At 37.5% G+C, this 23,186-nt stretch overlaps 1 pseudogene; it reads left to right on the top strand.

Annotated features, from left to right (window-relative positions):
- The first annotated feature begins 703 nt into the window (after positions 1 to 703).
- On the top strand, positions 704 to 20,987 carry LOC136833967 (cationic amino acid transporter 2-like; annotated as a pseudogene).
- Positions 20,988 to 23,186: the final 2,199 nt, after the last annotated feature.

The following is a 23,186-nucleotide window of genomic DNA, read 5'->3' as shown; positions in this document are numbered from 1 at the left end:
TATTTATGTTTATAGCTAAAACTGTATCCATCACTTATAAACATGCACAGAATTTTAATGTCCTCGTTACGTGTTTTTGCGAAAGACGGGATGTCTCCGTCGACCAGTATTTTTGATGGTGCGTGCACATCTGGGTTGACTTGTGGGGCAGAAATGAGCCTCCAGTTCATGTGATAAGAATTTGCCTCTCAAAACCCAGAAGATACATCGAAAAGCACAGATCTTTGCGCTTACTTATTCTTGAGTAGCTTAGAATTTACCATTTTCAGTCCATTGTTCTGTGATGCTGTCAACTGTGCCTATTGTAGTTAGATATTAAGGTCCTGGAGTACTAGTCTGGATGACTGAGCGCGCGCGTGTGTACTTGACTTTTGAGGGAAAAATGCAATCTGATCCGACATATTACTTCATGCAACAGTTTTCACTTATATTACTGTCACTGTTCTTGTTCATATTGCAGTTGCAATTGCTGTCCCTTCGAGTTTGACTTTGAACGCAACAAAGTGACTTATTTTCTCAGAACTCTTTGCGGCCCTTGGTAGGGTAAAAAAAAAAAAAAAAAAAAAAATCGCTATGTAATGAGATATATCCGAGGATTGAAATCTGTAATCCCTTATCGAGACCATATTAATGATAGCTTATCACTGAGCTTAGCATTACATAAAAACAATGTTCCAGCTACCAACGGCGCCATTAACACCTCGGTAGCCATGGTGAGGAGAAAGTTTCTAAATACTTCAAGCGGTCTTTTCATTTTGCTTCTTGTGCTGGAAAGCTGAAACTTACAAAGGTATTTAAATATCATATATTTTTGTTAGTGTGGACTCTAGTGTTTGGTTGAACAACAATACGTTGTAAGCTATAAAATACCCCAGTTCACCTTATTTTTTCTTTGATTGACTTTAATTTGATGTTTTCAGTACAGGGATGGTCACGATTGAGTAATGTTAGACATACATTTTTTATTTTTTTTTTTTTGCATCTTTGTGTAGATCTGTTGTTCCTCATTGCAGGCACTCACACGCATTGCACACACACACGCACATATATTTATATATATATATAAATATATATATATACTGTATATATATATATATATATATATATATATATATATATATATATATATATATATATATATATATATATATATATATATATATATATATATATATGGATTCTTATACACTGAAGTCACGTGCATCTACTGTGATTTTTAAGCATATATATAATATATATATATATATATATATATATATATATATATATATATATATACATACAGTATATACGTATAATATAATGTCTTCTTTTCAGATGAACATCGTATTTCGTCTAAGCTCTCTTTACGAAGCAGTTGCCTTCCTGGCCTTTTCTAAGTAAACTTGGGCAAATAGTGATAATATTGACAATAATAATTTTTGTTATTCACTGTTTTTTTTTTTTTTATAATGATTCAGAGTCAGATTAACCGGTTCTTTTTCTGTAACAAGTTGCTCAAAATCGTTGCGAAAATCTTTCCACAAAGTTTCGGCCCCAAAATCAGTTAAGATCTGCACCCTACGATTTCTCAGCCCCTGATGAAGAACCTCATATAAATAGGAAATTATCCTTATTATAGCCAGCTTTTTACGTAGGTTTTACGTAGGTGCTAATTGGCCATCAGATACGTAAGATTACCAAACGTCCCGCTTCTCTCATGAGAACATGCCGGCGAGAGAACTTCCAGTAAGGAGGAAGTGAGCTGCTCAACGCGTAGGCCTACACGGTAGTCTTTTGTCAACGAGTTCCTAAGTTTTCTGATCTCTTGTCAAGTAAAGCAGTTTATCGGGAATCTAAGTACCTGACACAAAATGAACCTTGACTTCAAGTGGTTACAAAATATGAAAAAAGAAACTTGTCAGAGACCACATCCACAGTATATCATAATGTAAATCAATCCTGGTTTTTATAAAAAAAAAAAAAAAAAAAACACTCGTGGATGATTACTATATTTTGCCATGTCTGAGAGAGAGAGAGAGAGAGAGAGAGAGAGGGGAGAGGTGGGAGGTACTTGCTATCATTAGTCTTTTCTTATGTGTTAACCAACGTCTGTGACCTTATTCGGTTATGTGACCGATACATTTTACCATTTGCAAATGAATATTTTTTTATTACTCTATTCTGTATTTATTTAGTATATTTGCAATCGCATATCTGTTAATGTTTTCATTCATGTTTGCTTACCTATTTGTACAGAATTTTTACACTTGTGAAACGTTTATAGTCATTTGTTCCCAAATGTTTCTCATTCAAGATATTTCATGTTTTATCGCAACGCTTTCCATTGAGCGCTAACTTTATCATAATATGAATAACGGTCAGTTTAACCCTGCTGAGTCTCCGACAGTGGATAATTCATCATTTAATAATGGGATGGTCGTTGTCAGGGTTTGCCAATACATCAATATCCGTCTCTCTCGTGGACTGATTCAGTCTCCTCTTCATCAATATCTTGGAAAAGCTGTACTTTGGTCGTGGGACACGGCTTTGCAAAGTCCCCGCTCAACGCGTTCTCTGCAATGAACATCCCGTTTTCTGCGGTGCCTTCACATTCGACGTGGGGTCGACCGAACACATTATTATTATCATTATTGTGAATTGTATACTTTTATTGTCTGTTCAAGTGACCATGCATTATGTATATGTAACGGAGTATTTTTTTTAACACATCAGACATTATTAATCATTATGTTTTCTGTATGCATCTGTCCTGTTTTTGTAGAGAAATAGTTTGACCTCAGGTCACCTGTAAATCTTTGTACCCGCGGTCTCTGCGAAGTACGCAGACGTCCGCACGCCGCTTTATAAGCCGATCGCTTCATCAATGAACTACCCTTACAGGCTGCTCTAGGAGCAAGAGCCCGTGCTGGCACAAGGCCAGCTAAATCTAAAACAACAACATCAATGAACTACCCCCACCAAAATCACTTTCATGCATCATAATAAAGTTTTCATGTAACCTAACCATCTCACAGACTCATCAACATAGAGTTACGGGCTGCTCTAGGAGCAAGAGCCCGTGCTGGCACAAGGCCAGCTAAATCTGAAACAACAACAACATCAATAAACTTGCAGTACTTGTCTTCCTGCTCATTACTTCGCACCTCCCTCACAGCTTCTGCATCGTGAAGTAGTGAAAATTCTTTTTTCTGATTAGATTGTTGTTGTCCACAGTTTGGTCAAGTGTAATCTCTACTGGTTTTGGTTAGCTCATTGTGAATTATGGCGGGTTTCAGTTACTGATAATCTTGTTTGCTGAGTTTATCTTGATCTCGTGTGATTTTGCCTGGGTTTTTGTAGACTGCCGCCCACCCCGCCCCCACCACCTCCCGGCCCAAAACCCTCATTTTTAATCTTATATAATTTGTGTGGCAGATGGGGTCGACGATGGGGGGTAGGGGCCGTTAAAAGCTGTTTAGAACAATGGATATCAACTGATTAAGAACAGGCAGTAGGCACTTGTACTTTGACTTTCATTGTGATATATCCATCCCATATTTATTGTAAAGCAAATTAATTTTCTTACTTTATTTAAAACCGATCGTCTTCTGAGAATAATACATGGCTTGAAAGTTTCAGATCCATCTGGTAAGAAGACACAAACAGGCTAATGCACTACGTTGTAGGTAATGAAAATACGCTTGCACCGAAATCTTAAACTTTGAATTTCATGTTTTGCCTGTCAGGTTTGTAGAGTTGATGAGACTGGGAAGAAAACTATTGATTTGGCTTTTAGTTAAATCCCTCCGCCTCAGATCACCCTTTGAGGAGGCTAGAGGGCTGCAAACTTTTGGATCATCCACCCTCCAATCATCAAACATACCAAAATGCATCCTCTAGCCTTAGTATTTTTTTAATTTTATTTAAGGTTAAAGTTAGCCATGATCGGCGTCTGGCACCGCTATAAGTGCCAACATCAAAGGCCACATCAACTATGATTGAAAGTTTCACCGTCCGCGGCTGAAAAAAAAATTCATAGGCCGTGGCTGAGAGTTTCATAAAGCATTATACGCTGTACAGAAACTGGTCAATTGCACTCTGTGAAGAAACTCCGGCGCATGTTTTGCTTGTTTCTTTTTGTAATGTAGAGTTGATGAGACGCAGAATAATTGCCATTTTTTTAGTTAAAAAGTCTAGTGCACTATCAGCCTAGTTATTTTTTGAAAAAATGGTTTCAAAACGCGCGACCAAGATCATTAAAGCTTCTTCTTGGGATGGTCCGAAGGATTAGACATATTTTACGTGGCTAAGAACCAACTGGTTACCTAGCAACGGGACCTACAGTTTATTGTGGAATCCGAACCACATTATGACCAGAAATAAATTCCTCTAATTCTTCATTGGCCGGTCGGAGAGTCGAACGCTGGGCCAACAGCGTGCTAGGGCGAGAGCTCTACCCACCCCTTCCAACAAAGAACTAACAAGAGACATAATGTACATCCAGTGATAAAATATATATTGGCCAAAAGGCCAGGAAATTCTACATTCATATATAGACATGAGATTCTTGTTGCGTTGATAGATGCGAAACATGATTATAATTAAAGGGTAAAGGAGACGTCTTTACAACTTCACCGGCAGCTCGAGAGCGCCCCAACAAAAAAGGGTCTTTCACAAAAGAGATTTGACAACTGAATAGTTAACCTGTACTCAAAATGTAAACCCTCTCTCACTCTCCCTCTCTCCAACTCTCCCTCACTCTTTCCTACTTTCTTCTCCCTAACACCCCCTAACATATTATAATGCTTTCACCATATAAACTATTTTTTTTACTCCTATTTTTATTTTCGTGAACTTTACACAACTTTCATTATACGAAAGAAGTCTTTCCTAAATCTAGCTCCCCAATCCTGCCTTAAGATGGCTACGATTTTTCTTACCTTCCGCTTTCCTTTGTAACCTTGGCAATACACCTTTGAAATTGCGCATTTATCTGTACATTTAAAATAACAAAGTTAAGGGAAGAAAATGATAAATCTCCGTTCATTTGAGCAATTGATTATTTCACTAAACATTCTACAAACGCACAGCTTCAGAAATCTCATCTTGGTCAACTTCGGGATAAATCTTCCAGCGGAAAAGAAACAATGTTGGCCGCGTTCATCAGCAAACTGGTCCGCAAGAAACACGTGACCCTCGATGACACCGAGTTGCCTCGCGTCCTGACCTTGTTTGACCTGACCTGCATGGGCATCGGGTCGACCATCGGCATCGGATTTTACGTCCTGGCCGGCGAGGTGGCCCGCAATGTGGCTGGACCGGCCGTCGTCCTCTGTTTCCTCAATCGCGGGAATCGCTTCGGTCTTCTCAGGTTTGTATCTGTTTGTAAGTTCTTCTGTACTTCTGCACGTAGCTTAATTGTCTCTATGTTTTCTACTTTATTATCCATGTGTTGTTTAAGCATCACTACTACTTGCTAATACTGTTTTATAATAGTGCTAATTGAGAAGATGCTCATAGTGGTATGAGTCTTGACATGGCAAGCAAATCCACAGTTATGTATGGACACATATACCTAAAAATAAATCACTACAGAGAATTTTCAGGAATCTGTTCGATTCCCCTTTTCAATCAATTTATTAAAGTATTTGCATCCATACAAAACTATGGATTTGTTTCTCCAATAATAATAATAATAATAATAATAATAATAATAATAATAATTATTATTATAATAATAATAATAATGATTATTATTATTATTATTATTATTATTATTATTATTATTATTATTATCTAAACAGCAATTGCCCCTTTTGTCTTAGGCCTATGCTACGCAGAATTTGGAGCCCGAGTCCCGAAGGCCGGGTCGGCCTATGTCTACAGCTACGTCTGCGTCGGCGAATTCGTGGCTTTTGTCATTGGTTGGAATCTGATTTTAGAATACGTCATTGGTAAGCTTGACTGGTTGATGTTACGGCTATAAACTGGCGTCACGAAATTCAGATATATATATATATATATATATATATATATATATATATATATATATATATATATATATATATATATATATATATATATATATATACATATACTGTATGTGTGTGTGTGTGTGTTTGCAAATAATAAAGTTATGATTCAGGAGAGTGAAGAGAAACTGTAGATTATAGAGCAATAAATATTAAAATGAATGCTGGATGAATGGAAGTTGTTGATTTGTATAAACAATTGGACGGAAGTACAGCTCAACGAACGATGGTGACACTTCAGAAGATGCTGAAAAATTGTCATGAATTTGGTCCACAACTTTAATGTTTAGGAAGCAGGAGAAGATAACAAGATACAGAAGAATGGCTGTGTGTGAGTGTGTAGGGGGCTGGATGCGATGCTGGTGGGCAGCTAATGTTTTGGGATTTTTTTGCACATGGACAGATCCACGATTCGATAATTAGGGCATGAATGTGGCAGTGGCTGTTTTGTCGTTTTTTTTTCTGTAACCATAACCATACACTTGTTGAAGGTGAAATTATCTGATGTTGAATATATATATATATATATATATATATATATATATATATATATATATATATATATATATATATATATATATATATATATATATATATATACATATATATATATATATAGACATAAAATATCTATCCAGATAAACCCACAACCATTCACATTGCGAAATAACAGAGCTATGAAAACTGACTAAAACATGAATATCAATAATTATTAAAATAAGCATTCATGTGTTATGACTGGTAGTTGAAAATCAATAAAACAATATATATATATATATACATATATACACACACATATCTTTTCAGAAAAATAACGCCCAGATAAACCCCCATAGTTGATAAAATAATTTATTTCTTTTCAGAAAAATTGTTGCATAATATTTTTAATTTCATAATATCATGATTGTTAAATAATGTAATTTTTATGTAAATGATGTTCTTGCTTAGGAAATTTTGGCCTTTAAAAGATTTTGTTATCACTCTTAAGATTAAGTTCTCTCTGGAAGATAATGCAAGTGTTATGGGTAAGACAGTGCTGCTGTTGTCAAAACAGTATTCTCATTAGTACGAGACACTGTTGTTGGCATTTGCTGTCTTTTGCCCATGGATTAATTATTTTACTATTATTACAGAACTACGAAGTTAATGCGAATATATTGTTTTCACTTCCGAGACAATGTTCCTTCTGCTAAACAAAAACCTTGAAACTGCAAATATTGCTGCCATTGCTATGGTAAATGTTGATATATGATAGTAATAATGATCAAATAAGAGAACTGATATTAATGCCTGCTCAGTTGTTAGTTTAGGCACACCACGTCATCGGGTTAGTTCACTCAGGTTTGTGAAAATGACTGAGACCATAGATTCGCTGATAATGGGGTATGGGCGACTCCTTCAGAGCAAGATCACTTAGCCTCATCATTACATCATTTCATGGATAAACAATGGATGCCAGTTATAACATAATTACTATCTTAAAGCGTCAAACAATAATGACAGAGGCAGGGAAAGCTGCGGAGGGTGAGTAAGCATAACGCCCAGTCAGTCAAACGAAGATCTTACTTTGTGCAGGCACTTCAAGCGTGGCAAAGGGTTACAGCACTTACGTCAACGAGTTGGCCGACAACTCCATGTCTGAGGCGCTGGCGAAGGTTATGCCTATCGACGTGAGTTTCCTGAATCCCTTCCCTGACTTCTTAGCCTTTGGAATATCTTTCGTCATTGCCAGTAAGTGAAGGGTGAACATACACATGTTCTTTGTTTGTATCTCTCTGAATATATTGAAGTCGTTATACAATGGGTAACTGTTGACGTTTGGTGACTGCAGAAGCAGTGACCATGACACTGCAGCAGCCCGTTGAATATTCAGGTGGTCCTGAAACTGTGTACTCCTTTCAGCAGGAATATTTGCTAAGGGCCTTCAAGATTTCCAAAGGTGCTGGTCTTGTGAAGCTTCATGGAAAATCTCCCAGATCTGTCTCCAGTCATATTTCTTTGTTAATTTTCACTTTTGCCATTCTTTATTTTATTTTTATGGCTGCACTACCTCAATGTAATCAGCATGCTTCCCTTTTAAAGTTGTCCAGAAGATATTTACGAATTAATGGCAGGAAAAGCTGTCGGCATAAGAAAGCATAAGTAGAACAGCTCAGCAGCAACCCTTGCCCTTTCCTGCGAAACACCAGCCTTGAAGATAAGAAGTACGGAAAACTGGAATAGTGCGCTGATCAAGATTTGCTTACGAGAAAGAGTATACCCGAAAAACCATTAATTTCTAAGTACGAACTACCTAGCTATGACACGTTAAACTTTAATTCTTCCAGTTGCCCTGGCCCTGGGGGTTAAGGAATCGACCATGTTCAACAACCTCTGCACCGGCCTAAATCTCATTGTCGTTGTCTATACAATCATCACAGCTGCTACCCAAGGCAGGTTATGTACCGTGAATATATATGATTTTATTCTAATTTAAGGATGCAATAACAAGTATCTTATTTTAAAATAGACCTAATTAAACCCAGTAACTTGATCCCCAAATTTCATCGGATGATTGTTATGAAATACCTACCTACCTTTCTGAGGACCTAATTAACAGTCTATTCTGAAATTATTGTTCTCATTTGTAGTGCAAGGAATTTTTTATCAACGATGCAGACGAGAATAAAATTTACTTATATAAATGGACAATGATTGGTTTTAAGAAATGTATAAAAGTGTATATCTATTATGTAGTGTTTTTTTTTTTTTCAATCTGAAAGGCTATGACGGAGATGATACCTGTTGGTATGTAGTATAGTAAGAGTATCCTTTTTGCATGGGTAAATTCTTGGAATTCTTAGAAGTGAAAATTTGGAACGAGCGATGCTAGAAACCATGTCAGCTAAAACTCGGAGTTAAATACAAGTACGCACATTCATATTCTTATGGCCCCTTCAATAGAAAATGAGTTGGCGTCCACTAGCAAAAATAAGAAATTTAATTTTCATTAGTGTCATTAAGAGATGGTCCAAATACTGACTGAAGTCAAGCTTACATCGTAGACAGGTTTAAATTTGCAGGTTAATAAAGGTCGTGGCGATAAGAATTTTGCTAATGTGTTAGAGATGTTATTTGATTTGGTTCATGTGAAATCTCACGGGCCTGAATTGCTGCTATCATTAATGATAATAAAACTTTTGAGAATTAAGTTAATAACCATTACATAATCCTTTGCAGCTGACCCGTACAACTGGCGCATCCCAGAGGATAAACTGAATGAGACTTGCACCCAAGCAAGGGGTGACGGGCACAGCTGGGGCGTTGGGGGATTCGCCCCCTATGGGTTTGCTGGCATTATGCAGGGTGCTGCCACTTGCTTCTTCAGCTTTGTGGGATTTGACTGCATTGCAACGACAGGTTGGTTGCCATCAATGAGGCACACTGGTTACAATTTGGCATATTGTTCATTGTGTTCAGGGGCAGAGGGGTAGGCAACCTTATGCCCTCTTCTAGCACAGGGCAGAAAGAAACAAGAACAGAAAGCTGCAGGAAGAAGTCGGAAGTTTAACCCCAATTGATATGGCAGATCCTGCTCTGAAAAGGCTGAAAATGATAAGAGCGAGTCAAAACAGAAACGAGAAAAGAGTTCTAAAGACTGGCAATAGAGGGAAGAAGCTCATTGCAAAAAAAAGCGACTCGTCGCTTCCATTAACACTAAGGCAATTAATATATTCAGCAAGCAAGTGAAAAGACAAGCCCTTACTTTGTCCTTTTGAAAGGATAAGATTCTATCAAATAGTTATTAAAAATCGTTTTATGTTGATTTCCGTTGCGCCTAATGTTGGCTCTCTTACCTCATGTTATCATGCTCCGTCTGAGTTTGAGCTAGAGCAAAACCCATTTGGTTGCCATTGCCATTGGCATTTCTTTAGAAAAAAGTCTCCTAGATATAGCCAAGTCTTAATTAATCAAACGCATACACGATCCATAACTGTTCATGACCACACGTTTTGGCATATAACATATAAGTTTACTTTATTCTCCTCCAGGAGAGGAAGCCCTCCGCCCTGAGAGAAATATCCCGTTGGCCATCACAATTTCTCTGCTGTTCATCTTCGTGGCATATTTCGGCATGGGTGCCACACTCACCTTGGCGCTGCCCTACTGCATGCAGGTGAAGGCATACATATACCTCCAAAGTGTTTCGGCTGAGAAAATCTAATAATTACAACTTCGTTTTTATTAAGGTTTTTCCTGGTGATCTGTTCCATAACTAATAAACTTAAAATAATGTATACTTGTCAGTGCAGATCTTCAACTCTTCTAAAGTTTTCCATGTAATATGATACATAAATTTTTTTTCAACATATTTATTGTTCAAAAATTATCTATACTTCATTTGTATTCAAATTTTCAGGCTCATATCTTTCAACATCACAATGAACTATTGATAAAGAACCGTGTTGCATGACAGTAAAATGCTTAGCCTTCCGTTGTGTCGGAAACAATTATATTCATCCTCGATCTCTTTACTATTCCGTTGCCTCAGAATGCAGATGCGCCATTGGTCGATTTCTTCGAGCAACTTGGCTGGGAAGCCTCGAAGTGGTTCGTCAGTATCGGAGCTCTTTTCGGATTTTCAGCAAGGTGATTAGAATAAGTCAGTTTTGGTGTGCTTTTGGTGACTATATTTATATACATACATGCGTACATACATATATATATATATATATATATATATATATATATATATATATATATATATATATATATAAAACAGTATATATGAAGATAGATGATACAGATTTTTATTTTTATAGTAATCATGCGAAACGGCATATATCTTTTAATCTGAATTTCAACATGATTATCTTCTAGATGGCTTTTCTATAAATTAAATTGTGGCAATCAACATAAAATACAGTTATTATAAAATGTAGTTGAAAAAATAAAACAATTTTTCTTGTAAACCCAACGCCCATTTCTTAAATAATCAATTTTAAAAAATCATGACCTACAAAAAAAAAAAACTTTATAAAATGTCAAAACAAACATTTAAATATCTGCTCTCCTAATTATATATAAATAAAAAGGCCTCCAACACATCCAATAAAAGTCAAAAATTATCCTGTTGCTACAGCTCGACATCCATAACCAACCTGCAGCATCAAGGATGGGATCGTTTTAAACACCTGGGAAGGATAAATAAGAGGTTCAGGACTTTAGCTAAAAACAACAGGACAGCAGGAGGAATGGTTGTTTAGAGCAGGTATTTTGTGTTTGATATTTAACGGTTCTGAAATCATTTTCCCTTGTCTTTTCACCTACATAATCCTGTATAAAATGCTTGTATTTAAATGGAGGCATTAGTACTGATTCTAGATAAAACACATAATTATTATTATTGTTATTCAGATGATGAACCCCATTCATATGGAACAACGCCCACATGAGAATCGGCCATTGACCCTGAGAAGACAAGCTTCCCAAGACAATATATTTTCCCAGTTACATTAGGGAAGAAGTAAGAGGAGGTTATCAAAGGAGATACAGAAAGAAGAAGAGATCCAATGGTCTTATTGAAAAAGAAAAAATAAATTAACAAATTATTAAATAGATAAAAATGTTTAGTCAATTATCAAAATGAAGGAGAATTGTATTTAGTAGATAGTAAACTGCATTGCATCTTCAGCTTGAACGTTAAAATGTTCCAATGTTCACCAAACGCCTTGTTAAGAAGTTTATTTAAAATTTTATGGTGTTAGGAATAAAGGACTTCTGGAACTACTGGAGGAGAAAAGTTTTCGACAGCGAGGAAGATTTACTGCATATTGGTGCTGATGTTCAAAGCAAATGTGGTTGCAAGGTAATATAGGGGATCAGTTTGAATTGAGAATGTGCAACTATCTCTGTTAAAATAAAACTTAAAAAATTTCTTTCATAAATGGAATATTAGAAACAGACATTTTCCATACCGGAGAGAAAGTATTCTAGTAAAGGTAATTTTGACATTTTGTTCTTTTTCCAGGTTGCATTGAATTACTATGGTTGAAAATCTGTAGATCTCCCAATCAATGTTTTCATTTTACTGAACTTCAGTTTGAATACCCCAAACTGTCCATCCACTAGTCCGCTCCATGTCAGATTGAGACTAAGGCCAGCTTCATTTCCAAAAGTGGAGACTTTGTCACACCTGAAAATGTTGCATAGTGTATGCGGTACATGGGCATGCTATTTGTACCATGGCCATTTGTCTTTTTTTCAACATTGTTTAAAAGTTGACCATTTTGAGCAATTGAAAAGCCTTTCCCATTGTTTTTGAAAGGGGATAGTTTAAAATGACCACCTTATCAATAAAATTTTTCCTAGAAACTCAGGTTCGGTTGTTTTGTCATTTGATAAATTTCTTTGTCTCTCTTACAGGTTACGTTGGTAAATATACAATACAAAAACTAGTCATAAAACGTCAAAATCCTGGGATAAAATTACCTTCTTTAAAAAATGTTCATTAAATTTGAAAACTTTGCTGATTTCTATATTTTCCACTTGAGGACTTAAAATTTTTTTGTAGTTAGGTTTATTGTAAGAGGCCAAAATAGGGCGGAAGATTATCTTTATGTATCTTGGAACCGTGACCAAAAATCAGTTTACTCCCAAAATTCAGAACAGTTTAAAGAACGTTTTTATCCCAGGATTCCGACCTATAAATGACTAGTTTTGATGTCGAGTCACTTTTATCAACGGGACCTGTAAGAGAGACCATAAACATTATTCTTGATAAACTGATTCCCGAACCTGAGTCTGTTTATTTTAAGGCAGTTAGGGGAATTTTAAAGCCCTTTAGGGGAATTGGCCGTGGAAGGAGGCTTTGTTTTTAATGGTCAAGGTTTAAACAAAGGGAGGGCATGGGGATGGGGTCTCCATTACACCTAAATTAAACATTTTCATGTGCCCTGGAAGGAGCGCATTTTGAGGAGTGCCCCTGGGCCCTCTGTTCTACTCACGCTAGGTGGACGACACTTTTATCTTATTCAAACATGAGTTCAATGCAGACCAGTTCTTGAGTTTTCTAATAAGGGGAAGGGTAATATTAATTTTACGATGGAAAAGAACAAAATTCAAAATTAGCCTTCCTAGATATTTTGGTCTCCAAGGAAAATGACGGTTTCTGTACCTCCATTTTTAGAAAGAAAACATTTACTGGTCTCGGTTCCAACTTCTATAGTTGCTGGGAATGGGGAGGGGAATTTCAAACTTAACTCTATATATACCTTGCTCTATCGTGCTTTGTCTCTTACCTCTAGCTGGACTCTGGGACAACGAAACCACTTTTTCTCCTCCAGTACTGGAAGATAACTGGAGGGGGGAGAGGTAAGATCTTCTATAAAATTTTAAATAAACTTCTTAACAAAAAGGAGGAACATCCTTTAGGATTTTAACGTCCCTAAGCTACCATTTGATGCCAGTGCTCCTGAATCTACTAAATGACAATTTTCGGAGAGATTTTAAGGATCGGGATAAACATTTTGGAGCCATAAATCTAAAGCTTTATACCTAAGAATCCTAAGACCATTGGCTCGGGATCTTCAGGTTTAAGGATCGGCTCTGCCTTTGATGACGTCGGGCGTCGTTTATGAATACACTTGTCCCAGATGTAATCTGGGAAAATATATTGGAAGTACCCGGCGTCTTCTCAGGTCAGGGCCGATGGAAATCGGGGCGTTAGTTATAGAACTGGGGTGTAAGCTAGGAAAGGGAAACTTAGGATATAAGGAACCACATTATCAAATGTAAAAGTACCATCAAATACGAAGATTTTAAAATTATTGGCTCAAACAAAGGAACTCAACGAACTACTGATTTTGGAAACGTTAAATATCAAATTACGAGTTCCGACTCTAAACAACCATTCCTCTGCTGTCCCGTTGTTTTTAGCCTGAATTTTCTGTCAGTCTTTGAGACCGCTTGACGGTGTTTACTTTTAGTGTGTTTTTATCTTTGATGCTGAAAGGTTGGTTATGTGTAGCTGTCTTCAGCTGATCATTTTATGAGTGTGTAATTTTTGCTTTTATTGTATGTAACCAAGCAAAATTTTATTTATATATAATTTGCCGAGATATTTAAATGTTCGTTACAAGATTTTATAAACAGTTTTTTTTTTTTTTTGTACCTATATTCTCAGTTTTAATCAAGTGTGCATGTAATTTAAGTCTGTAAAAATGTAAAGATTAAAATTGTTTTAGCTTTTTCAACTAAAGGATTTTATAATCAGCTGCCATTTATGTTAACATTATTATTTTTATTTTGTAGAAAATATAGCCTGAAGATGCTCGATGTTGTCACGAAACGTAATCTTTAAAACAAAATGACGAGCATCGAAACTAAATCCAAATTATCTGATGTGAATCGTATATATATATATATATACCTATATATATCAAACATATTTTTATTAGATATCGAAACAAATTAGTATATATATTCCATATATATTATTTAAATATTTCTATATATATTTTATAACAGATTTATATATATATATACAGTATACATGAAGATAGATGTAACGATTTTTATTTTTATAATAATCATGGCTAAGGGCAACCTATCTTCTGACTGAATTTGGGACATGATTATCTTCTAGATGGCTTGTTGCTTTATCTGTTGCTCCTGAGGTGGCAATCCGCATTTTCAGTTATTTCACAAAATGTCGCGAAACTTAATAAGTCGATCCTGTGTTCTTGTATAACCCATTTTTATACGTAATCAATTTAAAAAAAATCATGACCTACAAGAAAGCTGCGTAACATGTCAACAACCAGTACCGATCTGCCCTCCTACTCCTTACCTATGGCATCCTTCCAGTCTATTCGGAGTCCTGTTGCCCCTGCCTCGCATCCTTTACGCCATGGCCGAGGATGGGATCGTTTTCCAGTTTCTGGGAAGGATAAACAAGAGGTTCAGGACTCCAGCTGTCGCCACAATCCTTTCAGGACTCTTTGCAGGTATTTTGTGTTTGTGGTTCTGACTCATTTCCCTGTCTTTTCACCTACATAATCCTGCATATAAATGCATGTGTATATAAATGGAAAACATTAGTACTGATTCTAGAGGGGAGGGAAGGTGGAAAGGGGAGGGAGGTTGGAAATGGAGGGGGATGGAAGAGGGAAGAGGAGGGGGATGACACAACTAAATTAACACTGATTGTGTTGCTCTGGAAGGGGAAACGTGGAGGGAGGAGAGGAAGAAGAGGGGAGGAGAGGGGGTGGGATGGAAAGGGAATGGGGGGGGAAGGGTGAGAGGAAAGATGAGGGGGAAGGGAACCTTTTCAGGAGGTGGGAAGTGGGATGGAGGGGGGAAGTAGGAGGGGAAGGGAAATGGGAAGGATGAGGGAAGGTGGAATGGAGGGAATGGAAGAGGGAAGGGGAGGGAGAAGTCAGAGTTAAATTAACACTTGATCATGTGCTCTGGAAGGGGAGGGGAGGACTATGGAAGAGGGAAGGGGAGGAGGATAACAGCTAAATTTAACATTTGATCCATGCCTTAGGGAATATTATTCCTGCTCATAAAGAAAGATATAGTCTGATGATGCTCAGTTTCAATTGCTTGAGTAATCTTTAGTCATAAGATGAGAACAGAAGCTGCATCCAAATACTGATGTGAATGCAGGAAGCCTTTGTTAATCTAACTATTATCTCTGACAGGTGTCATGGCTATGCTTTTCAACCTGAAGGCTCTTGTTGACATGATGAGTATTGGGACGCTTCTTGCCTACACCATTGTTGCTTTATCTGTGATGCTGTTCTGATGGATGACACTTTTATTTTCTTTTATTTCAGAAAGTTCAAAGAAAGACTTCCTTTCGACTTTTAAGCTGAAATTTTTTTCTTGGTAGGTTTCCTTGTTTATTTGTTCCTCATTCTGATATTTTTCCAGAGCAGTACAATGTCATTACCTCTGTTCATTAACCATGATTAAAGTGTTGTATACACTGTTCATGTACCAGTGCCTGATTGACACTAACAATTCTATCGACCCTGATATTGTCGAAGCTTCAGACTCAAAGATAATACTTTTCCTGCAAGTTGTGGTACGGTGAAGGCAGTCTCAATCACGGCCTTGGTGAGTGCAAATGCTAGCTAGACAAGGACTCAAGAACAGGGAATGAAGCCATAGTTGTTGGTGCCTTTAAATGGACTGTATTCCTTTTCATCTTAAAGTTCATCCTTCGGAAATTCCTGGGCAGATATGCATAACAAAATGTAAAAACAAGAATTTCTTGAAATTTAATTTATAATGATGGTTAAAGTAGAGATTGTATCTCATGCCGACTATCATTCCAATTCAAGCTAGGACTATTAAATGCACCATTCGAAATACCAGTAAGTTTATACCATTTGATGTCTTAGATTAATATACACAATTTGGAACAGGCCACTGAGTTTTAAAGCTGATGATTAAATTAGAACACACTTAGGCTTATTGAGGTCAGATACGTTTCAAATCATTTAGAGATAACACTTGAAGATTTGAACTGCTGTACTTATTCTGAAGGAGCCAGAATAGATATTATCATCATTAATTAGCCAGAATACAGGTCATCTCTTGTCTGCACAAGGCTTTCTTTGCCACCTCCTCCTGGCTTCTGGATCCCCAGTACTTGTTCAGATGGATGAACAGACACTATATAAATCAAACAAATACAGTGTAGAAGACGATATCATCCTGCAATGACCGATAAAAATCACAGAGAATGGGGGGAGAATCATCGGGGTTTGCTCTCGAAATCCAGTTGCGAGGGCTTCTCCTACAGGCATTATATCAACCAACTCTTCAACACGCAGAAGCTGAAGGAACCCACGGCCCTGACTACCTCGCTGGTGAACTATGCCACTCTCGTCTTCTGTAAGAAGTTGGGAAGCTGCAGACTAAAGATAATGCTCTTCCTTGGTTCTTCTAAGTTTGAGGAAAATTAAAATTTGCCACCTTTTAAAATATCGGATGGATAAAAATCATGATATTTCTTGAAGTGAAACAGGTTCAAAAGATTAAAGCTACGCAACCAAATATGGAGGGAAAGATAGTTCAGTTCACTTCTGTTCAGTTCGTCCTTATTTCACATCCGAGATAAACAAATAAGCCGATGGAAAGATAGGTATGCAGATTGAGTAGAGTGACTTGGATTTTATCATTGATGAACAAAAATTCATACTCTCTTGCTGATCATCTTCAGGTATCACTTGCTCACTCGTCGTTCTTCTGATCGTGGTTCTTGGTAAAGATATCTCCGAGGGAGATGCAGGAGCAATTACGGGTCTCGTTGTGTCCATCATCCTCGCCTTCATCAACGTTCTCGTCATTGCTCGCCAGCCGCAGTCGAACAAGACCTTACCATTCAAAGTGAGTGCCGCTGCCTCTTTCATCAATGATCAGGTTTTTTTTAGAGAAATTTTGTGGTTAGGGCTAAAGGGAGACTATATTAATGCCTGTATCTCAGCCCTGAGCACGGCTTCATGAGGAAGTGATCAGTGCTCAACTGATGCCCACGTCCTCAAAAGAAATCATTTGGAATAATGAAGAAGACAACTCATGTAAGTTGTAAGTACATCATAGGAAGTATCTTAAAGCTCGTTTCTCGAAACTAAATATTAGTGACGAAGGTTTCAATGTTAAACGCAATGCCATCAATTAAACTCAAAGCAAAAAATATCCACACAGCTGTTTCTGATGGATAGCTCAAAAAGCTAATGGTGCTCTCTTGCCTTCCTTGTACAAAAGTACTTACTTTTTTCAAAGGAAGACTTCTTAAAAACACTCTGGAGGTGATGAACTTAAGGTTTTATCAATTTTTCTTTATGGTGTCTAGACTGAGTTGGATAAGACTGTCTCAACCAAAACCTGTTGCTAAGGGACTTCACCCCTTGCTGATGGCAGATCTGACCGCGTAAAATAAGCAGATTAACATAATGACACAGGAAAACTAAACAAGTCAGTCCTACCCACATTACGGAATGCGACTGACATGGAAGATTGATCGAACAAGCTGACCCTGGAGTTTGAGACAGCCATTGTGGCTTCCATCAAAATGTGTGGTATTATGTGGTCCATTATGATGTTAGATAGGCAAAGGCAGATTTGCATTTTCGGAGGTGGTTTCAGATTAAGAGAACAGGAACAGCTACAATAAGGTACAGTTGGACTGCCATTATTCATCTTCACAAAGGAGTTCTTAGTATAATATTTAATTTTACAACAATTCTCCATAGTTGAAGCAGCAGAAGTTGGAGCAGGGTGCGTAATTCCAAGCACACCCAAAACACTCACTCCCTAGAGTGAATAGACAAACGAGTAAGCATTTTCAAGCTAAGGGTTGGATGAGAGTGCACAGGAAAAGAGATTTCTATGTCTATCCCAATTTCTATGTCTAACCCTTCAATCTTCATTTCACTGATACAGCAGGGTCTTGGAAACAACAGAATACACCACAAGGGAAAAACAAGAATCCAAGTACGCAAGTTATCACTATGATCTTTTCCAAAGTGCCTCAGACAGAAGGAAGAAGAAGAAGGAGGAGTGAAAGCACAGGTCGTGGTCAGTGAAGTCTAAGGAAACGAAGTATAGTATGAGGCACGGCATAGAGAGACAGTCATGGGTATTAGTTGCTTGGTCATTTTGGTCTGAAGCCTGCATCTTCCATTTAAGTCATCTGTCCTAGATTGGTGTGGTCTGAAATGCTTGGAGCTTCTCAGCCACTATGACCAGTGAGAAAAGATCAGCCTCTCTGTGCAGTGCACCGTCAAATTCTAATGTAGAGGATCTCCGCATGTGGTCGTTACCACTCTCCTCTATATCTGTGCTCTGGAATTACTTATCTTTTCATATCTCAAACCCTTGTGAATTAAAATGAAAGGTTTTCATATCCGAAAGGGTAATACCATCAGGAACATTTTACTGTTATAAGTGGAAACTAGTCCATGCATGAAATGAGACCATTCATATGCCTTTCATGTAAAACAATACCACTGTTAGAGAAATTGCTTAACTATTTTATTCTGAAGATTCTCTTATGATTAAGTGACGTTTTCTTTCCTTTTCTTACGAGAAACAGGATAAAGGACACTCCTTTTCTTGTCCTGACTCTGGTGTTTATTATAAATATGAGACAAGGTTGAAAAGATTTCTTGTTAAAACTTACCACACAAAACATTAGTAGGAAAAGGGAACAAAATGTTACGTCAGTCTGTGAAATTATGCGATTTCAGTTCTTTCAAGTTATAGTATACAAAATTCTGGCGTACTGAGATTTTCTTAGGAATACTGCTGAATGGAAAATAAAGCAAAAAGTATGGGTTCTTCATATGAAAGATTTTGCCTTAAGAAAGCAGTAAAGCTCAGATGATACCAGTATCGCTTTAAATGAATGATCATTATTTATGTCAATAGAATTCTTAATAACAAGTGTTTTATTATTCCCAGGTCCCATTTGTACCATGGTTACCAGCTCTCAGTTCAGTGATCAATCTTTACCTGATGTTCAATCTTACCAAAGATACATGGCTAAGGTTTGGCATCTGGATGGGAATAGGTGAGTCTCTTTGTTATACACTGATTTCTTCAAATGCTTGGTAATGAATAGATTGTTAAATCTGATGACTTTAATATCAGTTTAACAGTTAAATGACTAAATCGCTTTCAATCAAGCCATTTAAACAATAAACTCTTACAAGTTTCAGTAAATGCTTCGCGGATTTGAAATTGTAGTAAAGATCTGAAAATCACAAGTCGTCTGAGAAAGGTAAAAGTTAATTTTCAAATTATTTCTTTTCTAATATTCAAGGTCTTCCACTTTACTTCCTGTATGGCATGAGAAATAGCAAAGCCGATAACTGGAAGAGTCTGTACAAACAAGGAATAGACAATCCCATTGGACCAATTGATGAAAAAGAAAGAGACGTGGCTTCCTTCAGATTCTCACCACCAGAAGCAGTAGAAAATCGTCAGAGCAAGAGTTATTCTTTGCCAGGTGAATCATCGACAACTCTTGTTGCCAGCAACGAACAGTCAAAGTCCTAGAAACGCGTCCGATTTGGAGGTCTCGCTCGTCACCAAAGAGGTACTACCGCAAGACCCTGTGATCATAAATGAGCGCCCTGTAAAAGAACATTCTGAATCTAAACTGTCAGTGAATTCTAGTGACAGCATTCCTGTTTTTCCCTCTGTAATGGGAGTAAAAAGTGACAAACCAATCGTACTTTCAGAAGATACAGTTGATGGACAGTTAGATGTTACAATTTCACCACCATTATCCACTGAACTTTTATTTGATTCTGCTTTTAAAAGAACCAAAGAATCCAAGGAAAGTGAAATTCCTTCTAGTGCTGACGCTGAAGCCCAAGACACTATTTTAACTGGAGTGGAAGGAAACTCAAATGATGTTTCGCAAGCCAGAAAATCATCTTTGTCAGAAAGTTTGCCAACAATCAAAGAAGACCGTGATGATGCAGCATCAGAAGATGATGGGAAAACCAGTGTAACTCTTGAAACTGAGAAAAATGCTTCCATTGAAGCTGAGAAGGACTCAAAAGCACACAAATGTCAAGAAACCCGTCCAGGTCCAGTTCTTTTCGCAGCGCCAAAGACGACGATGAGGAAAATGAGCAATAATGTAATACAGAACAAAGTAAAAATGCCATGACGAATGAAGGAGACAGAGACGCTCTTCTTCTTGAAGATCCGCATCTGTTACAGAAGAGACCGAGAGAAATGCAACGCAGAATGAAGCCTTGACACAGAGGTCAAGATAATGAGGACGCAGAATTTACAAACAAAGAATCGAAACTTCCTGCAGAGGTTTCAGCATCTGAAAAATTACTTACTCATATCATACAAATCTTTTTGCCTTACAAGAACGTCATTCAATGTCATGCCTCATTGTTCAAGTAATAATCAACTCATAATCACCTCTACAAATTACATAATTCAATTATCAAATTATTTGCATGCCATGATCAACGTGTCAAGAGAACTTTTTAAAGTTATTCGTTATATTTTTAAATAAAAATCCTATTATTTATCACATTCTTATAAAGAGAGAGAGAGAGAGAGAGAGAGAGAGAGAGAGAGAGAGAGAGAGAGAGAGAGAGAGAGAGTGCTAGCAGCAAGAAGATAATTTAGACTGACGATGACATTTGTAAAATCTGGTTATCTGAGAAATTGTCGGGAATTTAAACCAGGTTATTCCTAGCTCGCCAGTTTCATGGCATAAACAATATGGTGGCGTTGCCAAAGTTATACGATCACACACGCAACACCTGACTTCAACAAGGGTTTTACCCTGTCGAAGAACAAGCAAGGCAAAGAAACGAAGGGGTTGCTAGGAAAACAAAAGCTCCTCTCTACGGCAGCATTAACAGTGATACATTAATAAAGTCACGCCAAGTATCCCCAGTATTATTTCCATAGAAGCAGAGGCTGGGGTGCGACAAGGTAGCCTAGTTCCTGCTCTCTCCTAACAGCTCTCGCTAACCCGATTCGCGTGGTTAAGGAGTTGATGGAGCACGGTTGAGATATGAACTCAACCGTGGTTACGAGGACGGATGGCTGGGCTATCTGCACCTACCATTGCTGAAGGGTGGCACTGCTTTATTTACTAGTTTGAAAGGAGGAATAACGTGTAAATTTCAAAAGGTCAAACTTATCAATGTGCATAAATGCTGATGATCCACGACAGTTGTCTTTTGAATGAATTAACGCTTGAATGTTGCGATAACTATGTATATTTAGGCAATGCAGTCATTACGGAGGAGTCATTTCAGGGCAGGTAGACGAGCCCGTGAAGAGTCAGGCAAAACAAAATGGAAATTCCAGTCATTTCCATATATAAAAAGGGGGAAAAAATAAGGACGCTCCGTATGTATTTAAACATAAGTTTTGGCTGGCAGCTCCGAGTAGTGCACTGTTTCAGTGGTGCGTTTTGGGTGGCAGCTCCGAGTAGTGCACTATTTCAGTGGTGCGAGTCATGGTTGCGTTCTCTTCTAAAGATCGCGTGGATTTTTTGAGTATCAGAAGGACAGTTTGTTCAGTCTTAATCATCTTAGAATCCGAGAACCAAGTGCAACAGCTCAATAAACAGCAGCAGCTTCGATTTCTTCGAAAACTGCAATGAACTCAGACAGAGCGAAGAAGACCCCTTTCATTTACAATCATTTACAATCAAGGTAGATCTGAACACCCAATATCCACTACAGATGGCATCCAAACTACCAGATTTCGACCTAGAGACTACGCCAGTGGTTAGCAACTACCGTTTCCACGCCGCAGAACACCATCGCATTCCATAAACCCTACTAATAGCTAGGCTGAGTTCACAGTTTTAAAAAAGTGAGAAGGTCGGTGGCTGACGATACGCGGAGAGAGACGTTTGTGGTCATGTTATCCTGGATTGCCCTTTACTGCACGACCTCAGAGAAAACTACCCGAAAACCAATTTTAGCTCCGTAAAATTTGTAAATACATGCTTTCTATCAATAAGCGCTTACTTGAGAATGATTTGCAACTTATTATAGGTTGCTCCTCTTTGTTGTGTTTCGTGTGTTTTTGCGTAACTTGACCTTAGGTAGAATGACGTTTCAGTAGAATGATCTTTAATAGTTGACGAAAATTTATTCCAAGAACTCTTCCCCCTTCTTACACTAAGAAATTTCGTAACTGTCTTTGTTGTTTTCCAAATATTGTTGCAAAATTGCAGTGTTTTTCATCAAAAAACCTAATTGAAACTAAAAAAATATGCAAAAAAATCGGTTTCGTTTATAAGAATTATTCTAAGTGTGACATTAGTATCATTTTATTTTCTTACAGCCTAGATCATCAGACTAGTTCAAGTTTTCTGTACCTTGATTGTCCATCTACAATTTAGATGAACCTTCCTTAACAAATGAATGCGCATCAACCAAGGTCAAAATCACTCTTTATCTAGAAGTCGTCTTCTGTGCGAACATTATATATCCGTTGTGGACTTTCAACTTTGTAACCCAAGTTTTATTCTGTTAGAGGGAAGGGTCGCTTTTCGTTCACAGGTTAACAAGTTGAAACATCTTTTTGATCTCTGCTGGATAACACCTCATCCGGGAATTTAGTCTAGGCATAGCACTGCTTTGTTACGATGTTTCGCCAGGAAGAAGTCTTGGTTCG

Source organism: Macrobrachium rosenbergii, chromosome 52, assembly GCF_040412425.1.
Source record: "Macrobrachium rosenbergii isolate ZJJX-2024 chromosome 52, ASM4041242v1, whole genome shotgun sequence".
NCBI classification, from domain to species: Eukaryota; Metazoa; Arthropoda; class Malacostraca; order Decapoda; family Palaemonidae; genus Macrobrachium; species Macrobrachium rosenbergii.
This window is presented reverse-complemented; position numbering and strand designations above follow the sequence as displayed.